Here is a 20637-nt window from a genome sequence, read left to right as displayed (position 1 = left end):
TCAAGGATGGATATGCTGTTTATGCTGGATGCAGATCTCAGCTGTAGTTACCATAGCCATTTAGAAAGGAAATTCTGGTCCATCATGTCAGCTATTACCTACTGAATTTAATTTTGAGCATACAAAAGTTAAGGACCAAAAATATGACAATACACACCTACAAGACATACAAGAGAAAACATGAAATTTTCTTTAGATGAAACTCGCAAATCGTTTTTGCAGCCCTATGAATAAAGTAAGCTTTCATCCAGCTGACAGATCTAGAACAAAATAATGCTAATGCAAATATTTGAACATAAGACATGTATGTCATGCATGACACTTGGTTCAGTCCCTTTCCCCTGAGGGTCTCTGGATGTAGAATCATTTGCTGTGTTTGAGGTTTTCTATGCAAGTGCTTCTAAGGAATAGAGATGCAAAAGCCATTTCCTGGAAGAACCTCCATGATTTGTGGACAGTCCACCTGTTTCACCTTCCCCTCAAAACCTATCAAAACCTCTCATTTTAGTTCCATGGCAAGAAACAGTAAGCCCAGTCTGGATCAAATTTTCCCCAAATGTTACATGTGGAGAAAAGGTTTCGGAGATTTAACAACTTGACAGTCTAGATCTTAGACCTGTGTTAAGTCTGCAGCTAGGGATGAATGTGGGGTTCAAATGACAAGAAGCCAATAAACTAGGTTGTGGCTAGGCCAGAAAGGGCTGTTTGGCTTTGTTTGTGAGACTGGTACTTACCAGAAAAAGCCTAAAATTATGTCTGTGTTCAGCAGAGACAGCCAGAGCAGATTCTGGTTCAGATTACATAAGAATATGTTTACATGCTTTAAAAGGCACCATTGTAATACTAATGCATATATCAGCAGAGATCTACCTGCTTTGTGTTACTCTGTAACTGCTAATGACTCCTTGGTGTAATTAAAACTAAGATTAGTGTTGGGAGCATTGTTCAGGCTAGCAAAGAACTATAAAACCATGTTAAGGTCTGAGTCTAGAGAGACTGGCTAGTTCAGAATTAGCGCTGCAATCAGCAAGGGTTGGAAAGCCTAGTCCAGTGGTGGGTCTGGGCCTCCAAGGATGGCCAGCTTTCAATAGACTCCCACAGCTCTCGCCTTTTTCAGTTTGTTCTGATTCTCCCAAGGATGGCTGAGTTGCTCAGACTGTCAGAGCCTGGTGAGCTACAGCTTTGGCTGCTGCCTCCAAGAGAAATAAAACAAGCTATTGCGAAAACCTGGTTTGGTTTGATTGGGTTTGGTCTGGTTTCTGGAATTGGCACTGGGTACAGGAAGACTGTTCCAGACATCTCATAATTTACAGCTGTAGCCGTTTGTAGGGTGTACAGCAGTATAAACTGAATGTAAGCATCTGCAGGGTCAGCCAGCTTTGTGTTGGTCTGAGAGAGTCTGCATGCCGGTGATTAAAGCTAGAGAAGAGATTAGGATTAAGTTAATAGACACCTATGGGTTCAGGTGGGTTTACTGCATACAGATTACTGAGTTTGAAACCAACTAACTTTTAGGATTTGTGCAGGCAAGGTTCCCTGTTCAAATTTTTATTTGAAAAACTTACTGCCTCTTGGCACAAGTGTTTCCACATGATGATACCATAGGACTTGATGCTGGTTTGTATGAACTTGATTTAAAATTTATCCTGGCAAACTGGAGACTTGAATCTTATTGTAAGGAGGAGGCATTATAAAGGTGAGGGAGGCTTCTGGTTAGAGCAAGCACAGAGCTTTAGACTGCAACAGAATTGTCTATTGATGTGTATTTTCTAAGGACAGAGGTGTAAAAAGCACAACAACCCGTGAGTTTATTGCCTCTCTATTAATATACTTTTCACTGCTAAATTTCATGATAAAGAAAATGATCTTTAAAGGACTACAACACTTAAAACTGGGAACGTATATTAAGCTCCTCTGTATTTATAAGTACATGTTGGGTGAAGGGCTTACTTTTCTATATGTTAGACAAAATGATTTCCTGAGGTTTGTATTTGCTGATACTGAAACTAAAAAGAAGGCAAAAAGGCACTTAAATCACACTTACAGAGTGCTTATATGAAAACATAATACAGGAATTCATATGGATGAGAAATCCCATGAAAAGGGTAGAAATACCATTTTTTAACAGAATTTGTTCAGTGAGGAAGAAAAACAACTTTTTAATTTCCACACATGTTTTTATGTACCGTGGGAGTGAGATATTTCTTTTACTTCTGAGAGAGAAGGGAAATGGGATCCTTTATTTTTCTTCAGACTTCCTCCTCTCTCTTTCTATAGGGCTAGGATAGAGTAGGAAAACATAGCCAAGATAACACTGAATACTTTTTAAGTAGAAGATTGTCTATAGAAAGTTGATTAAAAAAAAGATATTCTGAAGCCTTTTGGAATGAACAATTTTTTTAAATACTTCCTTAAAAGAGTCACAAAACTTGTTCATTTTTCAAACCAGTCTAGTAGGCATGAAGTCAGTAGTGTGCTACAGCAATTAATGTAAAAGCAAATAAATCAGAAGAGTATTATAGCATAACTGTGCATTTTTATGAATGTCTTTGAATATTTTGTAACTGAGGTTGGCACTTTCACTTCAGTCTGTACCATAACCCTACAATCCAGCCTAATTAAGGAACAGCCAGGGGCAAAGAGCCCCACTTTTCTCTTCCTGCTTCCATGAGTACTTTGCAACAGTCAGTTTGCTGATTTCTGACCCTTTGCTCTTTTTGATGCTTGAGGTGGAGGAGGAGAGCTCACACTCATCCTTGTTTCTTTGTTGATTAATAGGAGAAGCAGCAGCTGCCAACCATGTAGTTTTTTCCTCCTGTGCAACCTATTATCTTAAACATCTTGAAGACTGACAATGCACTTTTTTCTCTTATAATGTGAGACTTCAACATGTTTATACGTCTGTAACTCCGTGGGATTTTTATAACGTTTGTAGACTGCTAATCTTTGCTCATTTCCATTCTCTCTTGTACCCAGGAACCACATTATTTCAACATTTCACCTCCAAGTATCGCTGTGATTTTGGTGAACTCTGTTGATGCCAGCGGAGTAGCATTTACCTAGTGAGGCAGCTGTTTCAAATGGACTCTTTTAGGTGCTGTCTGTATCTGGTTTATGTGTGAGTCTGATATGCTTGTTTGAATATGGTCTTTGCCTGCTAATGAACAGGTGGAACTTGATTTTCAGTTGTCACTTGATTTCCACTTACACCACAGTTTTAGGAAGAAGACAGAGGAGGAGGAGGTTGGTTCCTTTTCAACTGTTACATTTGCAAGTAAACTGTCAGAACAAGTTACTTCATATCTTCCTAACTGTTTGGGCTTGTATCAAAAAATCTTATTCAATGAAGTTGAAGTTTTGATAAAGCACTATATTTTGATTGAATGGTGTTTTGAAATAAATTAAAAATATATTTTCATCACCACTAACAAAGAATTTTTGCAGTAATATTTGTACAGAAGACAGGAAAATAATCTTAAAATAAGAATTAACTGTTTGGAGGTGAGAACTTTGAACCAAAGAAAGGATCAAGTAACAGCTATCACCAGTTATTGTCCAGTGAATAAATTTCTATCCTCTCTGCATCCATCTATTACAACCAGACTAGAATATCAAAAGGAAAATTTATTTTGGTGCACATCTCATGTTACCTAGAATTTCCCTGAAGGATACGTTTTGTTACCGTTAAACAGTTTCCCTTTCTTATCCATTAGGTGTCTCTGTTATCCTTTGTAAAACACCAAATGCTGCACGACTCTCATTTTCCTGAAGTATACTTAGAGGAGCCTCTTTATCCATCTCTCTTACACTTTTCTCTCTTATGCTTTCATTTGGAAAAGGAGAACACGTGTGTTGATTGTTTTAAAGATGATAGAATGCATCTCTCCCTACTTCTTTAAAGTTTACACAGGACAACTAACCAGGAAAAATTTTGTAGTGTTGCATCCCAACACAAAAAGGAATTTCTAAATACTGGTTTGTCAGAGTACAAATAAAGTGTAAAGCATCAATAACAAAAGCATATGAAAAGGTATTTTTCCAGCAAATTGTTACATGTCTTTCCTCAGCATACCTCTTTCTCAAGTGGAGCAAAACAGGGACATAAAGCCTTACAATAAGGTATCCATTGTCTCTCGAATCTCTGTGCTCTCACTGGTTCTATACTGTCATTTAATTATCAACTGGTCTAAGCAAAATGCTTTTTATTTTCTTTATATTACAGTCTGCCAAAGTTTCCAATTTTTTTAGAATGCAAACCATTCAGCTAACTTGATGCCAGATGCCTCTATACCACCATGCTAACAGAGAAAAAGTTAGGAAAAGGAAAATACATGAAAAGTAGAGAGCTCTGTAAGTTAACACCTCTCAGCAACTCCTGTTACTTTACATGAAGAGATTAATTAAAGTTGCACAATGAAGACAGAAACCTTAGAAAATAGCCCTGATATAAGTAGCAATGGAAGACCAGAGTTTTTCATAATAATCTGTATTATCTGGGCAGCAAGGAAACTTTCATCTGCCAGATTAGCCATATTAAATACTTCCTAAGCAAGCAGTAGCAGCCTACAGTATTTTCTGAAGGGTAACAGTGTGACTGCAATTCCAGCTGCAGACAGATGTGGGATCCCAGATGTCAGAAATACTTCAAAAGTTTAGCTGACTGGTCTGAAAGAAAGGTTAGTCTTACTGTGGTTTACATATTTTTATTTTGGTCCTCTTTTTTTGGTAAGGCTAATACAGATCTGGGGACTGAGCTAGAATCTGTGCCTAACTGTATGACATGAACAAAATTGGTTCCTAAATCATTGCAAAGCCTTTTTCCGTTGTGGATTCTGGTACCATTAAAAGCAACTTTATTTTCACAAACTACCCAAACTTACAAGCAGTTAGAAAACCCACTTTATAACTTATAAAGAAGAGATTATTTCATCCGAGAATCATTGAGAAACAATAAATGTGGAATCCACAAAGTATATTTTATGTAAACCACTTTTCAGAGCAGAAACACTTTTTAATGTCAACTGAGTGCATACTTTATGTTGAAGAAAAAACAGCTCAGTGTACCATCTGTTACTTTTAATAGCAAATGAACAACATGAGTTGTAGTTAATACTGTTGATGTAAAATATAAGAAGGATATTATAAAACTATTCACTGACAGATATAAACATGTTTTGAAATATGAATGAGCTCAAGCAATTCAATATGCAACTTTTACCAGCCAGCTGTTCTCAAAAGATAAAGTAACTCCAGAGTTTTAACAAATCCTGTGCCAGGCAAATGCAAGCTCATTTCACTGGCCCAGAAGATGATGGGAGAGACGTTTCCTATCTAAAGCACACACAGGGTGACAGATTCATTCCATTAAAACCCTCCAATCTTAGGGGAAATAACTATGTCTTGTAGAGAACTGTCACACTTCTGACAACCTGAGAGGTGATATGGAAATGTCATCATGAGTATACTTATATTTTTAGAAGAGACTCTTGTGACAAATTAAATATTTTTTTTCACAGATGTTTCCAGAAAAACCCAAATAGAACTTTTTTCATTTTTTGCTTGGCATATGTGCTTCAATGAGATTAGTTATAACATAGGTCCTGGTCCTGTAAATGCTCATGTACTGGGATATGGCACATGAATAACAGCGCAGCCAATCTATATTACAGCTCCCTTTGACAAGCTCAATATTGAATTGCAAAGAAATGGATCTGTATTAGTTCTCCCTCAGTATACACCCTCTATATAATATGCATTTTCAAATATTTGCATGATCAGGACTATGATTTAAGAAGTATTTTTGGCCTATCATAATTAATAATTGTCTTGTTTCCCTTCTGCTAGATGGTACTTCACTCCTTTTATTTTCTGTGAAATGTTCTTTCCTATCCTGAATGTTTTAAGAAAACAGACAAATATGTTTCTTCACAGAGAACAATTTGCTGAAATCTTTTTGTCTATTACTGTTTGGCCCTTTAGGTGAGGAATGTTTGCTAATTTTGTTGATCCATCTAGAACTCAAGCTAGATGCTTTATCTCTTCACTAATTTGAAATAATAAAACATAGAAAAGGACAGCTATTAAGACCAGTTATTTTTCAAGGACTCTTCAGATTTCATTGAAAGCATGCAAGTTATGTATCATCACAGGCTTTAATTAAGTCACCCGTTGTATTTCTCACCCATGATGAGCTGTATTTTAGTTAACTGGAGCTATACTAATTTCTGGCCCAGCTACTTATACTGAACATTGGACAATAATCGGTGTAAACTACTTGTTCAAGTCAACTTAGACCAAAGTTACTATGACAATTGTCATAAACAAATGTCAAGATCATTTCACAGAATTTTAGTCATCCAGAAAGTGTGTAGTTTCATTTGGTCCTTTTGATTCCCTTTATAATATTTACCTTGGTTTGTTTGTTGTTGGTTTTTAAAATTTGTTTGAAAGTGTGGGTATATATTAATAAATTAGGTCAATAGTGGTGTTAGTAGATTTATGTGTGACACTTGAATTTACTCATCTAGGAGTAGGGTGTTAGGAGGTTTATGAAACTAAGTGCACATAAATTTATCTAATTTCATCTACTAACACATTCCCTGCATTTGGCCTGCTGAATCTATAGATATGAAGATCTATATCTCAAGAGAAATGTTCCTGAAACTTCAGTTTTGTCTATTTCATGTGATAAGTGTGCTTTGTCCTGCTCTGCCTTATTTTCATAGAGCTCTGAATTCTGTCAGTATTGATCAAATTGACATTTCCTTGATAGAATTCCAGGGAGCCCTGTAATGTCCTTGGCAGAACCTCCACTAATAAAATAATTTATTTTCAGATGGCAAGGGCTAACTTAAAATTCTAAGCAGAAGGCATAACAAGACAAATAATAAAATGTTTTTTTTTAATAACATATCTCAGGATTGCATGTTACAGTTCTACGCCCATGGACAGGCAGTCATGGAAACAACAGCTTCAAACGGTTAACAACAGGGAGGTATATTGATGCACAAATGTCTCATCATAAGTCCTGCCATCAGTAATGACAGTGACCATACTCCATTAAACTCCTTACGGTTTTCGATTATTGTAGCATGACCACAGCATATCAAGAAGAAAACAAATAACTAATCTTAAAGGAAACTCACCTGCCCAGAATTCTATTAATATTACCTGGATTCTGTGTTCGCTTGAATTCAGGTATGTGGATTCCTTTCAGGAATTGCTGTTTTGGATGTTAAAAAGTTTGCTCATGATGTTTCAGATCTAAATCCATTTCTTTAGCTGATAACTGTGGATTATTTTTAAATTACAGTTTTACACAGCTACAATTTATTGAGTGCATGTGAATTAGGAATAGCAGTTTTGGTGTGTTCATTGTGTTCAACAAGCTTTTAAAAATCATACTGAAAGGACTTTCCATAAATTCAGTTACCAAATATGCACAAGATTTTCTTGGTCTTCTCTCCAGGCCTGAGTGCTGTACTCAGACATGTATCTCACTAAAGAAGTAACTACAACAAAGGCAACAGAGAAATTCTTTAACTAGGCTAGCTTAAATATGCATGCACACTTATACATATTAAATTCTGTGGGGAAGTGTCTTCTTAAAGCAAGTGAAGTCATGCTTCAGCTTTGAAAGAGGCTTTGGATTTAATGAACAATGCTATAATACCAAAAGATTTATTCTTTTAATTATATAAGACAGTAACAATGGCTTTTGATGCAAAACAAGCCCAAAAGTAAATTGTACTTGAATGAATAAATGCATTAGCCTGTGGTGTGCTTGTTGGTTAATTTGCACACCAGCTATAGCCTTTTATACTTCATATAGAGATACAGTTCTTTCTTCATTATATAAAAAAAAAAAGATATTGTTCCACTGGTTAGCAGAAATTGCCAAAACTTAGAAGGGACTGACTGATGAATAGGAAAAAATTATAATGAAAAAAAACAGTTTGGGGAGGCTGACATAATAAAAACGAAATTAATCGATTCAACTGATAAAACTGCTCTACTAGCTTGCAAGAGAATTCCCGGCTTTTTTTTTTTTTTTTTTATATATATATATGCCAGACTGCTTGAGATTGAAGGATTAAAGAATGACAGCCATTTATTAGCAAAGATATGTAGAAGAATGGCATACCAGGGAAATACATTTTTAAAAAAAATATATCTAATTTATAGAGAGCAGACATGGCAGAAGGCTTGCCATTTAGTAAATTTTTGCAAATGTTTTATGGATCTAGATATCCCAGAATTCCTTGGTTGCTCTCACATTTTACACCTGCCTCTTTCTAGGAAAGCAGGTGGCAGTGAGGATTATAAAACTGATTTTTTCTGACCTAGAAGTGAGAGGCTGACCATGAAAGGGGCTGAAGAAAAGAGTAGTAAAGTCCCTGTAGATCCAAGCTTCCTGCTTAAACAGAGTATAAACCAAGAGCCAGGAGGTACTGTTGCTGCTCTCAACCCCAGCAGTAACTGGCCAACTCCTGCTATTTCTCTCTTCTTCAACCAAGTAGTTGCTTTGCTGTACAGTGCTGTGACCCACGTGGCAGGGGCACAGCCCCAGTAATCAGTTACTTCATTTAGGACTACAGTCTTGTACCAAGGTCATATTTTTTCCCTCCTTGACTGTAATTCATGTCATTCTTAGATCTTCCCTATCTCGGAAATAGCTTTCTCTGTTTATACCACTTTGGCCAAAGTATCACAGTATTTGTTAATTTGTTATATACAGTATATTACTCTTGCCCTGATGGCAGACAAAATCTTGACTCTGTTTTCAAGGTCCCTTCAGTGTACACCAACTAAAACATGAGCCTAGCCAAAAACTTTTTCAAACACCTTAAATTTAGTCCAGTTTAAGAATTTTTATGCTCCTTGTGCCACTTGTTTCATAGTTATGTTCAAGAGTACTGAGAGTACCACATTTCCTTGATTAAATTTAATATCAATGCCAAGTAGTGGCAAGGATGCCTTTTTTACTGTTTTTAAACTGCATGTCAAACAGCTCTCTACCCAGATATTTTATCAGGATTTTCAGATCCTTACATTTTCTGCAGTGGATCAGAATCAAAATATTGCCAAAAACTGTTTTAGGGATCTATAAATCTGTGCCTGTTAGTCACATTATTTCAAAAACGTTTGACATCTCAAAAATACGTGGTATTTGTTCTTTTCATCACAGTCTACATTAATAATCGATAATATTTTTTCTGTATGAGAGATAACTATTTCAAGAGCAGGCTTTTGTAGACCATGATGAGGGAGATATGAGCCTTAGCTTTCATTTTGTCTGACATTAATAAAGGTTGTAATTAAAGCTGAGAAAGCAACATTCTCTTCCATTAATTTGTAATTTCTTTTGACCTTTAAAGACAAAATTATTCTTTATTCACCTTGGCTTAAACTAGCTATTATTAAGCTAATAATTCTGGAGAGGTTCTGTTAACACCTAGTGCATTGCTTTTCCTTACCAGTTAACTCTCAAAACTCTCCAAAATTTATAAATATTAAACTAATGGCTCAGTTAGTGTGGAATGAACTAATTTTCTGGGAAACAAACAAACAAATAAACAAAAAAACCCACCAAAATACCAAGCCAAACCAACTAACCAAACAAATGAACCTCCCCATAATGATAATTTTCTGTTCTTGTCTATGGAACTCAGGCTTAAGTAGTTCAAGACTTAGTTTTGGTAAAGATTTTTCAGGAGAATTTGGGGTTTTTTTTCAGATAAGCTTTACAGCTTTCAAAATTTGAAGCATGCCTAATTGGTAGTGCTGTCTCAGGACTATACTGAATTCATATAATTTCTGTTTCATCTGATGTGACAATTAATAATGATCTAGAAGAAACTAATAGGTGTTACATGGCCAAAAAACACTGAGGCAAATGTTCCTTTATAAATTTTCAGATAATATCTACATTGCCTTCAGCAGAAAGCAAGTCTAATGTGTGGAAAGGATTGTTTCATTCTGATTCTTTTTCAGCAGAACCACCCCAGTGAATGGTCTTCTTTGCTGTAAATTCCATTTGCTCCTCTCCTCTGAATGCCTCTTGAGCAGCCAGCCCTGCCAAGGGTGCATGCAGATGAAAGGCATACATTAAGCTCACACTGCTGAACAGACATACATTCCTGATGTGAGATCTGGATCTGGGGTCTACAGTTCCCTTCATTTTCTCTACTTGCTCACTATAACATATTTAGCACCTACCAGAATATATTCTCCTTTCCCTGGGCAGGGGACTTTGCAACAGGAGTTGCACCAGAAACTAGATGTAGCCTTTACAGATTCAGACAATGTTTATTCAAGTCAGGATCAATTTCAAATATTTTCTAGCACAGCATTGCTACAGAAGTATATATCCCTAAAGGCAACCATCACAGTACTGATTTGAAAATTAGTTTTTTATTAGAACCAAGCAGGTCATACTAACATTTTGGGTAAACAATGTTTTTATGTAGATTTTTAGGTCTGTTCACTTCCCAGACAGCAGGGAGGGATCATGCCTGCTTTTATATCCCTCCAGCAATATAGAGCATATGCCTGCCCAGTTTAGCTGTGAGGCACCAGTGGAGTTTTGCTCTTGACAGTTCCTGTTTACACAGATGGCTTTAAAAATGTTACTGGTAGAGAAAACAGCCTGCACTGTAGGAAGCACCTTATATAGGAGACAAGACTCAATAAGGAAAACTGTTTTCATCCTTCTCTTGGGCTCAGCTAAAAAACTTGAGCACAATTTGACTGTGAGTCTTTAAACTAAATTTAAACTTATTTTTGTCTGTTATATTTAGACATGTCAAGATTTTCAACATGGTATTTTGAAGATCCCATTTAGAAGATTCATTAGAGATCTGGATATTTGACTTGCCTGCATTAGTCATGTTTTTCATTCCCTTCCAAGTGGATGGAAGGAAATAATTTAGGTGAATCACCCTCCACATACTTCTTCACACTTACCTTTGGATGGTATGATTCACTCTCTAGAGAGGCCTATGCCTTCCCACTGACCGCAAGGAGTACTGAGCAAAACAAGATGTAGACAAACTATAGATAGGGCCAGCATTTCATCCCAGAATCATTTTGAAGTCCACGAAAATGTTCCTATCACTGTCAACTGTTATCAGGCCTCCATCCTTTGTCATGTGAACTGTCAGGTGTAGGACTGCTGCCACCAGTTATACAATAATATGCCTCAGAAAAGTATGTATTTCAAAGGTGTGGGTGGTAGAAATTCTAGCAGCTGGTTTTCCTGATCCAGAATATGATTCATGCTCATTCACTCATAAAAACAATCTTGTCCCAAGTGTCTGCATTCATATCTGGCTAATTTCATACCCCCACTCCCCAAACCAAACAAAGAGCAATACAGAGGAGTTGTCACTAACTTTTACCTTGGTCTGCAGAGATGAAATCTGTCCTATTGAGCTCAGTGAGTCTTTTAACATTGACTCAGGTTTTGTCCCAGAAAATCTCCTCTTTTTGTGGTCTAAAACACTAAACTACAAACAGTACATAGAGTAAAAACACATTATGTGCATACAATTAACTGCCCATCTTACAATTGCTTTAGCATCAGTACGTGCTCACCTCATCTGACAGTTCACAAAAACTGTCCATAACACATCTTTCCATTAGGTTCAAGTTGATGATAGCATGAAACCGCTGTTTGCTGACATTGCAGTTGTTAAACAGCAACACTATGTAAGCCTGTTAAAGCAATATAGATACATTGGTCTACCCCTGAAACAGAAACTAAAAAAGAAAGAACTTGAATAAATTAATAGTACACACCATTAGCTGGAATCATGGAACTATAAGGAGTTAGTGTTTTTCTCACCTTTATGAATTTCAATGATAAAATTAAATACTTTGAAACATCTTAAAAAAATTCTAAAGACTGCCTTTGAATGAATATTATGGAGACAGTCACATAATCACTTAATAAAAAACCTATCACCTTCATTAAATTATAGAAATCAGAAAACAACTCTGACCATTTTATAATAGTCAAATTCAGAAAAATAATCTTTGAAACAAAATTTAAATAAAAGTTTCTGTATGTCAGTGATCAGCAGTGTACAAGTCTAGGGATAACACAGTTATTTCCTAGACTTTTAGATATCTATATTTTTATGTTACACACATTCTCCAAACAAATATTTACCAACACAGAATTCACAAGCAACACAGCAAAGTTGTTGCCTTTGAAGCAAAGTGCAGTTTTGTACAATCTATTCTATGAAGTTAATCTGCACTGAATAGAATTTATTTTTGAACCAAAGTTCAGTCAGCTTTAGATGAAATGCAGTAATGACTCTGCATTGGCAGTACTATGATAAAAGCTTTACATAAACAATTGGATTTTTTTTTTTTCTTTGTTCTAAGTAGAATGAAGGTTTTTAGGCACAGTACCTGTAGTACTTGGAAGTAATTCACTTCGTTAGGGAAGACTATATTAGCCCCGGGAAAATTATAATGAAAGAGATGTAAGAGGTTGTCATGTTTGTTGTCAAGAGGTTGTCAAGATAGAGGTTTGTTTATCAGGTGGGAGCAAACAGGAGAGCCCTGTTCTGAAGAATGAAGTAAAAGGTAACTCGTCATCACACTAGAGCCACAGATATTTTCCCCAATCCAAAATGTTCAGTTTCTAGACAGACAGCAGGCTAGTAGCTACATCAGGGAAGCTATGGTATAGAATTGGAGTGTACAATTGAGTCCCTACTGACAGCATATTGTGAAGCTATTAGGTACATCTGAGAGCCATTTAAATGCAAATAGGATGTGAGTTTGTCAGTGACTAAAAACAGTATTCCAGGCAATGGCCTTAGTAATTAGAAACCATCTGGTACCATGAAAGTATACAATACTTCCAATATTTCCACAGGCCAAAAGGATGCATTTTATCACCTACAACAACAGAAACACCTACGCTTATATGTTAGAGCTCTGACAATTAATATGCAAAATCAGTTCAATCTTGTTATTCTTCCTCTGGATCACTCCTGGAAAATAAATAAAGAAGCCTGGAAGAGAGAGTGCCATAAACTACAAAAAGGAAATTTAAGAACACACACACACAGATGAGTATCTGACAAAAGAAAGAAACCTTGTTGAAACCTTTGCCTCCTTTTTACCTGGTAAGATTATGAAAGACATAAAGCAAAAGATGTTTGATAGCTTACCTGTCAGATCTCATTACAAAATTATGTTCTGTATTTTCAGTGTGTCGTATGGAGCACTGTATTGAAAATAAAGTAATTTTTCTAAAATCTCTCTCTTCTCTGGCCCTTAGAAGCTAGGGATTTAGGATTTTAATTCTGCAGAGGATGAAATGAAAATATTCTAGTCTGTAGATCAAAACCTAAAGTACCCTTCATCATCTTTGTTTCCAAGCTAATATACCCAGGAGAATATATGGTCAGGTTATTCTCTGTTAAAAAAAAAAAAAAAAAAATCACAGTGGCATGCTGGAATGAATTCTTTGATTTCATATTTCTGTGATATTTCAAAGAAGAAAAAAAAAAGTTATTTGTGTTAGGTAGACAACAGAAAATGAAGTTTATTGACATCCTTGTAATTTGGTCACTTTGAATGATCACACAAACGTATGCAGATTCTTTTCCAAGCTGAAGATGTGATTCATCATCCATAATACTACAGTGCTTCTTTTATAACATCACTCACTCACACAGCTGATCCTCCAAATCCCCATTCATACTTGCACACATATTTTCCTTGCACAACTTTTCTTGCCAAAGTCATTGAAAGGTTTATAGTCTCTGCCCTTCACAGTTTGTTAGCTTAGCTTTACTGAATTGAAATCTAATAACAGAGATGACATAAATAATTTACACAATATAAAGGAAAACGATCCCAAAACTTTTCGGCAGTGTTATCACAGTATTTTTTCAAGAATATAAAGAGGTATACTACCAACATTCTCTTGCAGGTTAGGAAAAGAGATTCATTTCAGCAGGCAATATATTAAAGAGTTTTAATTATTGTTTATGTATGAAGTCTATCAATAAGGTAAGATAATAATAAGATAAACTGAAGAGACTATAACAAAGAACAAGTGAGTGCAACATTTATTAGGAAACTATACAATATAAGAACAAATTTAAAAACCAGCATCCCAAAGTCAACCTCAAGACCATATTTACAATTTACATATACAGATTTACAGTTTGGTTGCATTATAAACTACAGTCATGCCACTCTGCCCCACAGAATATAACTTTGCAAAACTTAATAGTGCACCTTTCCAGAGTTCAAAGGGGTTTTTTGACATTGTAAACTGCCAAAATGGGGTAAAACAGTGTCATATCAATCAAGGGAGATATGAACTCTGATAAGAATCACCTAATAGGAAATGTAACTTTTTATAAGAAGACAAATTATCAAGTGAAATAATGATGCCAATTATGATACATAATTTAACTGTAAAGTTTCCTGTAAAATTTCCATTAACTGACAAGATTAATGCATTCAATTTGTAATGGGAAAAGAAATTTTGATTAGATATAAAAGCAAGAATTCTTGAGGAGTTCCACTATATCATTCTATTTCCAAAACAGATTTTTCAAGCGTCTCCATTTCCATTTAAGTCCCATTGCAGTCAGCCAAGGGACTCTACCTTTATGGAATTATTTCAGAAGCACCAACAATCTGTCCCATACTATTTATCCACTAGAAATTATTATTTTTGTCAAATTAGCTAATTAAACACTACAGATAACTCTCTTCAGAGGTGCCAGAGAGACCAAAAATTTCAGACACTTTATTTCTCTCTATGCATCTCATTATGCCAGGAAAGGAGGACAGAACTCTCTGTTAAAAAATGACAATCTTTGACTAAATTGACAATTTTCTGACTAAATTTTCTACAAAGTACTAAAAAGTAATTGCTTCAGGTTCTTGGTCAGAAATGAAAGATATGAGTCCCTCATGTGAAAGGAAGAAAAGGAGGAGAAGTTATCAGGAATGTCTGCACTTGAGATGTCTCTGAGTGTCTTTAAGGGTCCCCTTTCTTCCCTTTGTAAACCACTTGATTTATTGCTGTGGAAACTGCAATTAACATTGTCCAACTCCTCTCACTGTTACAATAAGCATTGCTGGATGTCCAAAGGCTTTCTCAGCCACTTCACTCTTGAATCTATAGCCTGAATGACAAGCTTTTTCCTGGTCCCGATCACAAGGTTTTAAGGTTCTCAGTTTGAATCAACTGAGGCAGAAGCAAATCATGTGCTCAAATGTATACATGTATTTTTGAGTTGTCATATTTATTCCCTTCATAATGAGTGGAGAGATTGAGGTAGTTTTGGGGCATAGTTCATCAGACCAACTTTAAACAACTGCATGAGCATGCTAAGATTTCTGCTACAAAAGTGCTCTCTTTAAAAGAAATCTTGAGCAACTAGCTCAGACATAGACAGTCCTGCAGATGTCCAAGTCAGACATCACGTAACTAATCAAGACTGTGAAGCCAAAATCCTTGAAGCCATTGCTCAGTCTGTGCTCTCAGACATCCAGGATTTCAGATGTTTACATGACTTGAAACAAATATTTTCCTTGGAAAGTACATGGGTTCAAGAGGTAGGGGAGGATATAAATTTTTTTCTACTTGCTCTTCAATTCAAAAAAATTCTTTAAACTTATTCAGGAAAGGCAAAACCAACAAAACCCAGGAGCTTGGTTATCCCTACAATTTGTTCTTTTAAAATAAATCCTTTATTTTCTTTCAATTCCCTTTTATAGAAATAGATATTTTGAAAATGGTCACTCCTCAGAAAAAATATATTATTTTTTTGTTGATACTATAAGTTTTCCTTATAGTCGTTGTGACAGAAAGTGAGTTCTCTAGTGATAGCATTGGGGTTTTTTTTCTGAATGTCAGGGATTCACATACTAGAGTTCTGGGAGTTTTAAACTTAAATTCTCCCCTTTCCCTTGGGAACTAAAAAATAGTCAGAAAATTATCTGCATTGTTTCTCATAATTTACCAATTTATTATATGAACATAAATCCCTGCTTTCTAGATCAAGTATTCTGAATGTGACCAGCAGTACTTAGACATTAGGGGTTCTCTTTATTTTTAAGATACATTGGGCGCTCCTGATGACCAGTGAACCATACATATAACCATACTCGTTAGAAAAAGATGAGTATACTATTGTCTTCAGTATCTTCTAAGATCTCAGGGAAGGATGCCACTTGCTTATAGCAGATTTTCGCTGGGAGTCTATTCATTTTAGGAAGTAAAGGCCTGATCCAAACCCCGCTGAAGTCAATGGAAAAAGACTCCCATTGACTACAATGGGCTCTGGATCATGCCCTAAGTCCAATCTCTTCATTAATGCAGGATTAATAATAAGATGTCTTTCCAGTAGCCTGGAGTACTTAAGATCTCAGAAATTTCAGCTGAACAATTTCATGTTAGGTTGCCGTCCACTGGAATTTGAAAGGTCAAGCCGAGGTCTTTTTCAGTGACAAAAGTAACCTTAACTGGGCGCATTTTCAGTTCCTAGTGATATTCGACCCCACCAGTTCAGTCAAAATCTTTTAAGCATCCTAATGAACAAACAGCAAGAACAAGTGAAACCAAAGAAATATACGTTGTTCAGTGCATGCTTCAGAAACACAGTGTAGGCTCTGATTTGAACAATGAACAAATAGATGCCTAGTAATACTTTTGGAGACTTCAGCGTAGAGCCTGACTACATGGAACAAATTAAAAGATTATAACACAGTTAACTATGCAAGGTTTTCAGTTGTAATTCTTTTTAAACTAACAGACAAGGCAAGATACAAGGTTTTTTATAGTGTTTTCTCAGTTTGCACAGCAAAGCACAATCATTTCATAAATAATGAAAAGTGGCAGAAAGATATTAACATTACAAACTCTTAAGTTCTTGGAACTTGCAGATGTGAATTGCAAAAGTTATATTAGTACAAACTTTGACAGACAGACAGTAAATGGATAGAATTACTATAGTGTTAAAACAGATATAAAATATGTCTGTATTGTGATCAGTTTTATATAAAATAAAAATCTGACACTAAGAAAATTTCTGCTTTTACTGTTTAAAATTTTCATTTCTGATCAACCACTAGACAGATTAGCCTTTCCAAAAGATAGCTAGCATTATCTATTGCTCACATTTCATTAAATTGCCATTAGCAGTACTTATTATTTTACCTTGGTTATTAATACTGACAAGAATGGCTCAAAAGTTGAAGCATTTTCTTTTTGTAATTGATTGCTAATGTTCCACTAAAAAATATCATCCAGACTGCCATCCACTTTATAATAAAGATCTTTCTAAAATTATATTATAGAGCTTAAAAATAAATCAATAAGTTTACCATAATTTAAATAAGATTTACTGTTAACAGATGAGCACATTCACTGATCTATAAATGCTTGCATACATGTCACCATCCTCCCACTAAGCCAGTGAAATAGATCAATTTAAGCTAATTTCTGAGCTGAAGAAGACCTGGTTTTGCCTTCACTTTTACATCAGGCATTTTACCAAAGCCATTTCTTCAATAAAGCTTGACTACTCAGATTTAGCTTTAAGCAACTCAAACCTTGCTTGTAACATTTCTATTAATTAATTTTAGAGATAATGTAAGCAGAACTTACATCTCTACATCAAAATCTGCCAGTTTTCCAGCAGAATGGATTTACTTTGCTCATCCAAAGACTTTCCCAAAATACGGAAAAATCTCAGGTTTGGATACATGGTATGAATCACCTCAGACTCTTTTATTTCTCTCCAAAATGCTTTAATATTATAATGAAATGGTCTGGGATCTTTTTTTTTTTTCCCCTTGCTGAATTAAAAAAAAATAAAAATCATGTGATTGTTTCGCTGTAAAAGAAAGATGCCACATTACAAATCCTTTTGGTTTTGGGAAAAAGAAAATTTGCCTTGCTCTACAGCATAACTTCAATCACATCTAAAACTCACATAGACATGAGTGACATCAGGGAACACCTGATTTGAGATAAGTGTCTGTGACTTCTTCAAGTTCTGGCCACACATAACTTCAGCTTAGAATCTCGTATTTAGTAACACAAAAGTTAACACAACTGCAAGCCTGTTAAACAAATGAAGTACAAGGCCCGTTTTCAGTTTGACTCAATATCTTTTTCCACCCCTTCATTCTTGTTTAAACTGATATCTAGTCAGTACTGTTTCATTCAAACCATAGCCTTTTAAACTTGATGGAGAAGATGGAAGCCTCCCACCACCTGGATCAGGTGAAAAAAAAAAGAAAATTCATCCAGTTTATATGCTGCTGTCTGAAGCCAATATAGACAAAATAAAGTTTCTTATCTATTTGTTTAAATAAAAGGCATTAATTTTTCTTGATGTGGTCTTCAATTTATTCAAGAGTGTCCATTTATCACTTTCTATATGAAAGGTATGGCTATGATTAGCAAGATCAATAGTCACCAAAGCTCTTTAAGCAAGGTTTAGCAAATGCGTACTCAAGGCATATACAGCTTGGCTACTAAAATTATCCTGGGTCATAGGATTATAAATTACATCTTGATCTATGGCTCCCATTTCATTTAACTAAACAGATGTGAAATTCCTGCCCCTAGAGTCAGTGACACTGGCCAAAATTCAAACCCTGGAAGTTGTCCAGGTTGTACAGTGTATAGAAAACATTTCTCATTGATTTTCAGACAGAAGGAAAAAGTGTTAAGATAAAATGCTTTGTTGGAGAGGATTTCACAGCACAATGCTGTACTGAGAAAAATTATTTCCTGCTCTTAATACACCGATAGCAAGGAACGTACAAGCATGCAAGGAGGATGCTCAAACACCTTCATCAGAGGGACAGGTTAGTGCAAGTTAGTACAAGTTAGTACAAGTTAGACATCCAATACACTGTTTAATCTAATTTAAAAGTAAAAAACTAGGCAAAGGTATTTGTACTTCAGACAATTTTCAGCAGATCTAAGTCTTTTTATACACATCTGAGACAGAATCAGATCGGTCTGTAATGTTCCCTAGAGACTAGAGAAATCAATAGACAAGGCCGTAATGAATTCACAAGACAATTTTGTCACTAGAAAACCTCGTAAGCAGCCAAGAGTTTAATTCTTACAAGTAGTGGGAATTGCTATCATGCATCTAGCACCTTAGACTGAAATGTAATTTTTAGAATTAAAAATGTTAGTAGAATGTTACATTGCACACCATTAGGATTAACTTCTTGCTGACTTGGAAAATCAGTAGATTGGGCAGGATTTTGCTTTCTCCCCCTTAATCCCTCTACAGTTATCAAATCCAAGTAAAAATTAATTTTTTCATTCATTTCAGATGCCCTACAGAGGTCTTCAACTATCATCTTGCATATACCAATATGCTGCATGTACCTGCATAGAAAAGAGATAACTAGTATCTTTTTGTCCTTGTACATAGGCCTAAATCAGTAACTGTAGTGCAAAAAAACCCCCTTTGTTTAGACCAAAGTTATGATTTTGAAATATTTACCTGAAAGGAGGGCAACATACGCTCGTTCAAGTATTAGCCAGGTAGCACTGATACATACACTCAAACCATCAAGTGTATGGTCACTAGAACAACTCTGAGTGAAAATCAAGCAAAATCATTCCTTTTTTTCTTCACCGCTTAAGTATCTTCCTTCTGTATAAAAGAACATACCAGCATTCAAGTATATTTTTAGAGATGTTACTTTTCCCACATCTTTTTCTTCACACTCTTACCTGAATTTGTAGTCCCTTGTATCACATTCTTTTCACCTATATTGTCAGGTATAGCAACCAGTGCCACAAACTGGATTAAAAGGCATTCGTTTTAGTTGTCACTGATGTTAAATAATAAACACTGATCTGGCAGGTTTAAAAAGAAGAATGAATGGATATAAATGTAATGAGGCTTCAGAAATGAAACCAACTATCAGTATTATTAATCTTGTTTTCACAATGGACATTCTGTGAAATAGAAAGGAAGTTTATTTTCTCTGGAGAGCCTTGATGAAAATCAGGATTCTTATTAATCAAATACCTTTTTTTTTTTTTTTTTTTTTTTTTTTTTAATTAAAAGAGAAGATAGAGTGCATGCTTACTCTCATATCCCTTATTCATCATCTCATTTCCCAATTCATCCTCAGGCAAGCACATTCGGTAGATTAGGCCTGCACTAGAAAAAAATCATGTTCATATTTTTTCTCTCTTTAGAAACCATCAAAACTGAAGCATATCCTGAAAAGTATTAAAATAAAGCAGCCCTGCCTTACCTACACACAAAGGAACTCTTAATTAAAACTAATGAAAGACAGAAGAAAAAGCAATAATACAGTATCAAGGGACAGGTAGATGAGAAGGAAGTTTTCAGTCCAAGATATTTAATATTTTAATTGATTATCTGGAAGAAATAAAAACCTGCATGTTATGAGTCTGATTCTAACCCTATGAAAGTCAGTGGCAAAAAGCCCAGTGAGTTCAACAGGGACAAGATGAAGCTCTAAGTGAATTAGGAGCTGACTGCAGATAAAATAGGTTACGTTCTTCCGTTCATCTTCCAATTTTAGCTGAAAGAAATAAGAAAGATTTATTGAAATCTGTCACAGAGGCAGGTAATTGAG

Source organism: Athene cunicularia (assembly GCF_003259725.1).
Source record: "Athene cunicularia isolate RWA chromosome 2 unlocalized genomic scaffold, athCun1 chr2_part1, whole genome shotgun sequence".
Classification (NCBI taxonomy): domain Eukaryota; kingdom Metazoa; phylum Chordata; class Aves; order Strigiformes; family Strigidae; genus Athene; species Athene cunicularia.
The sequence above is the reverse complement of the archived record's forward strand: the minus strand, read 5'-3'. Positions refer to the sequence as shown.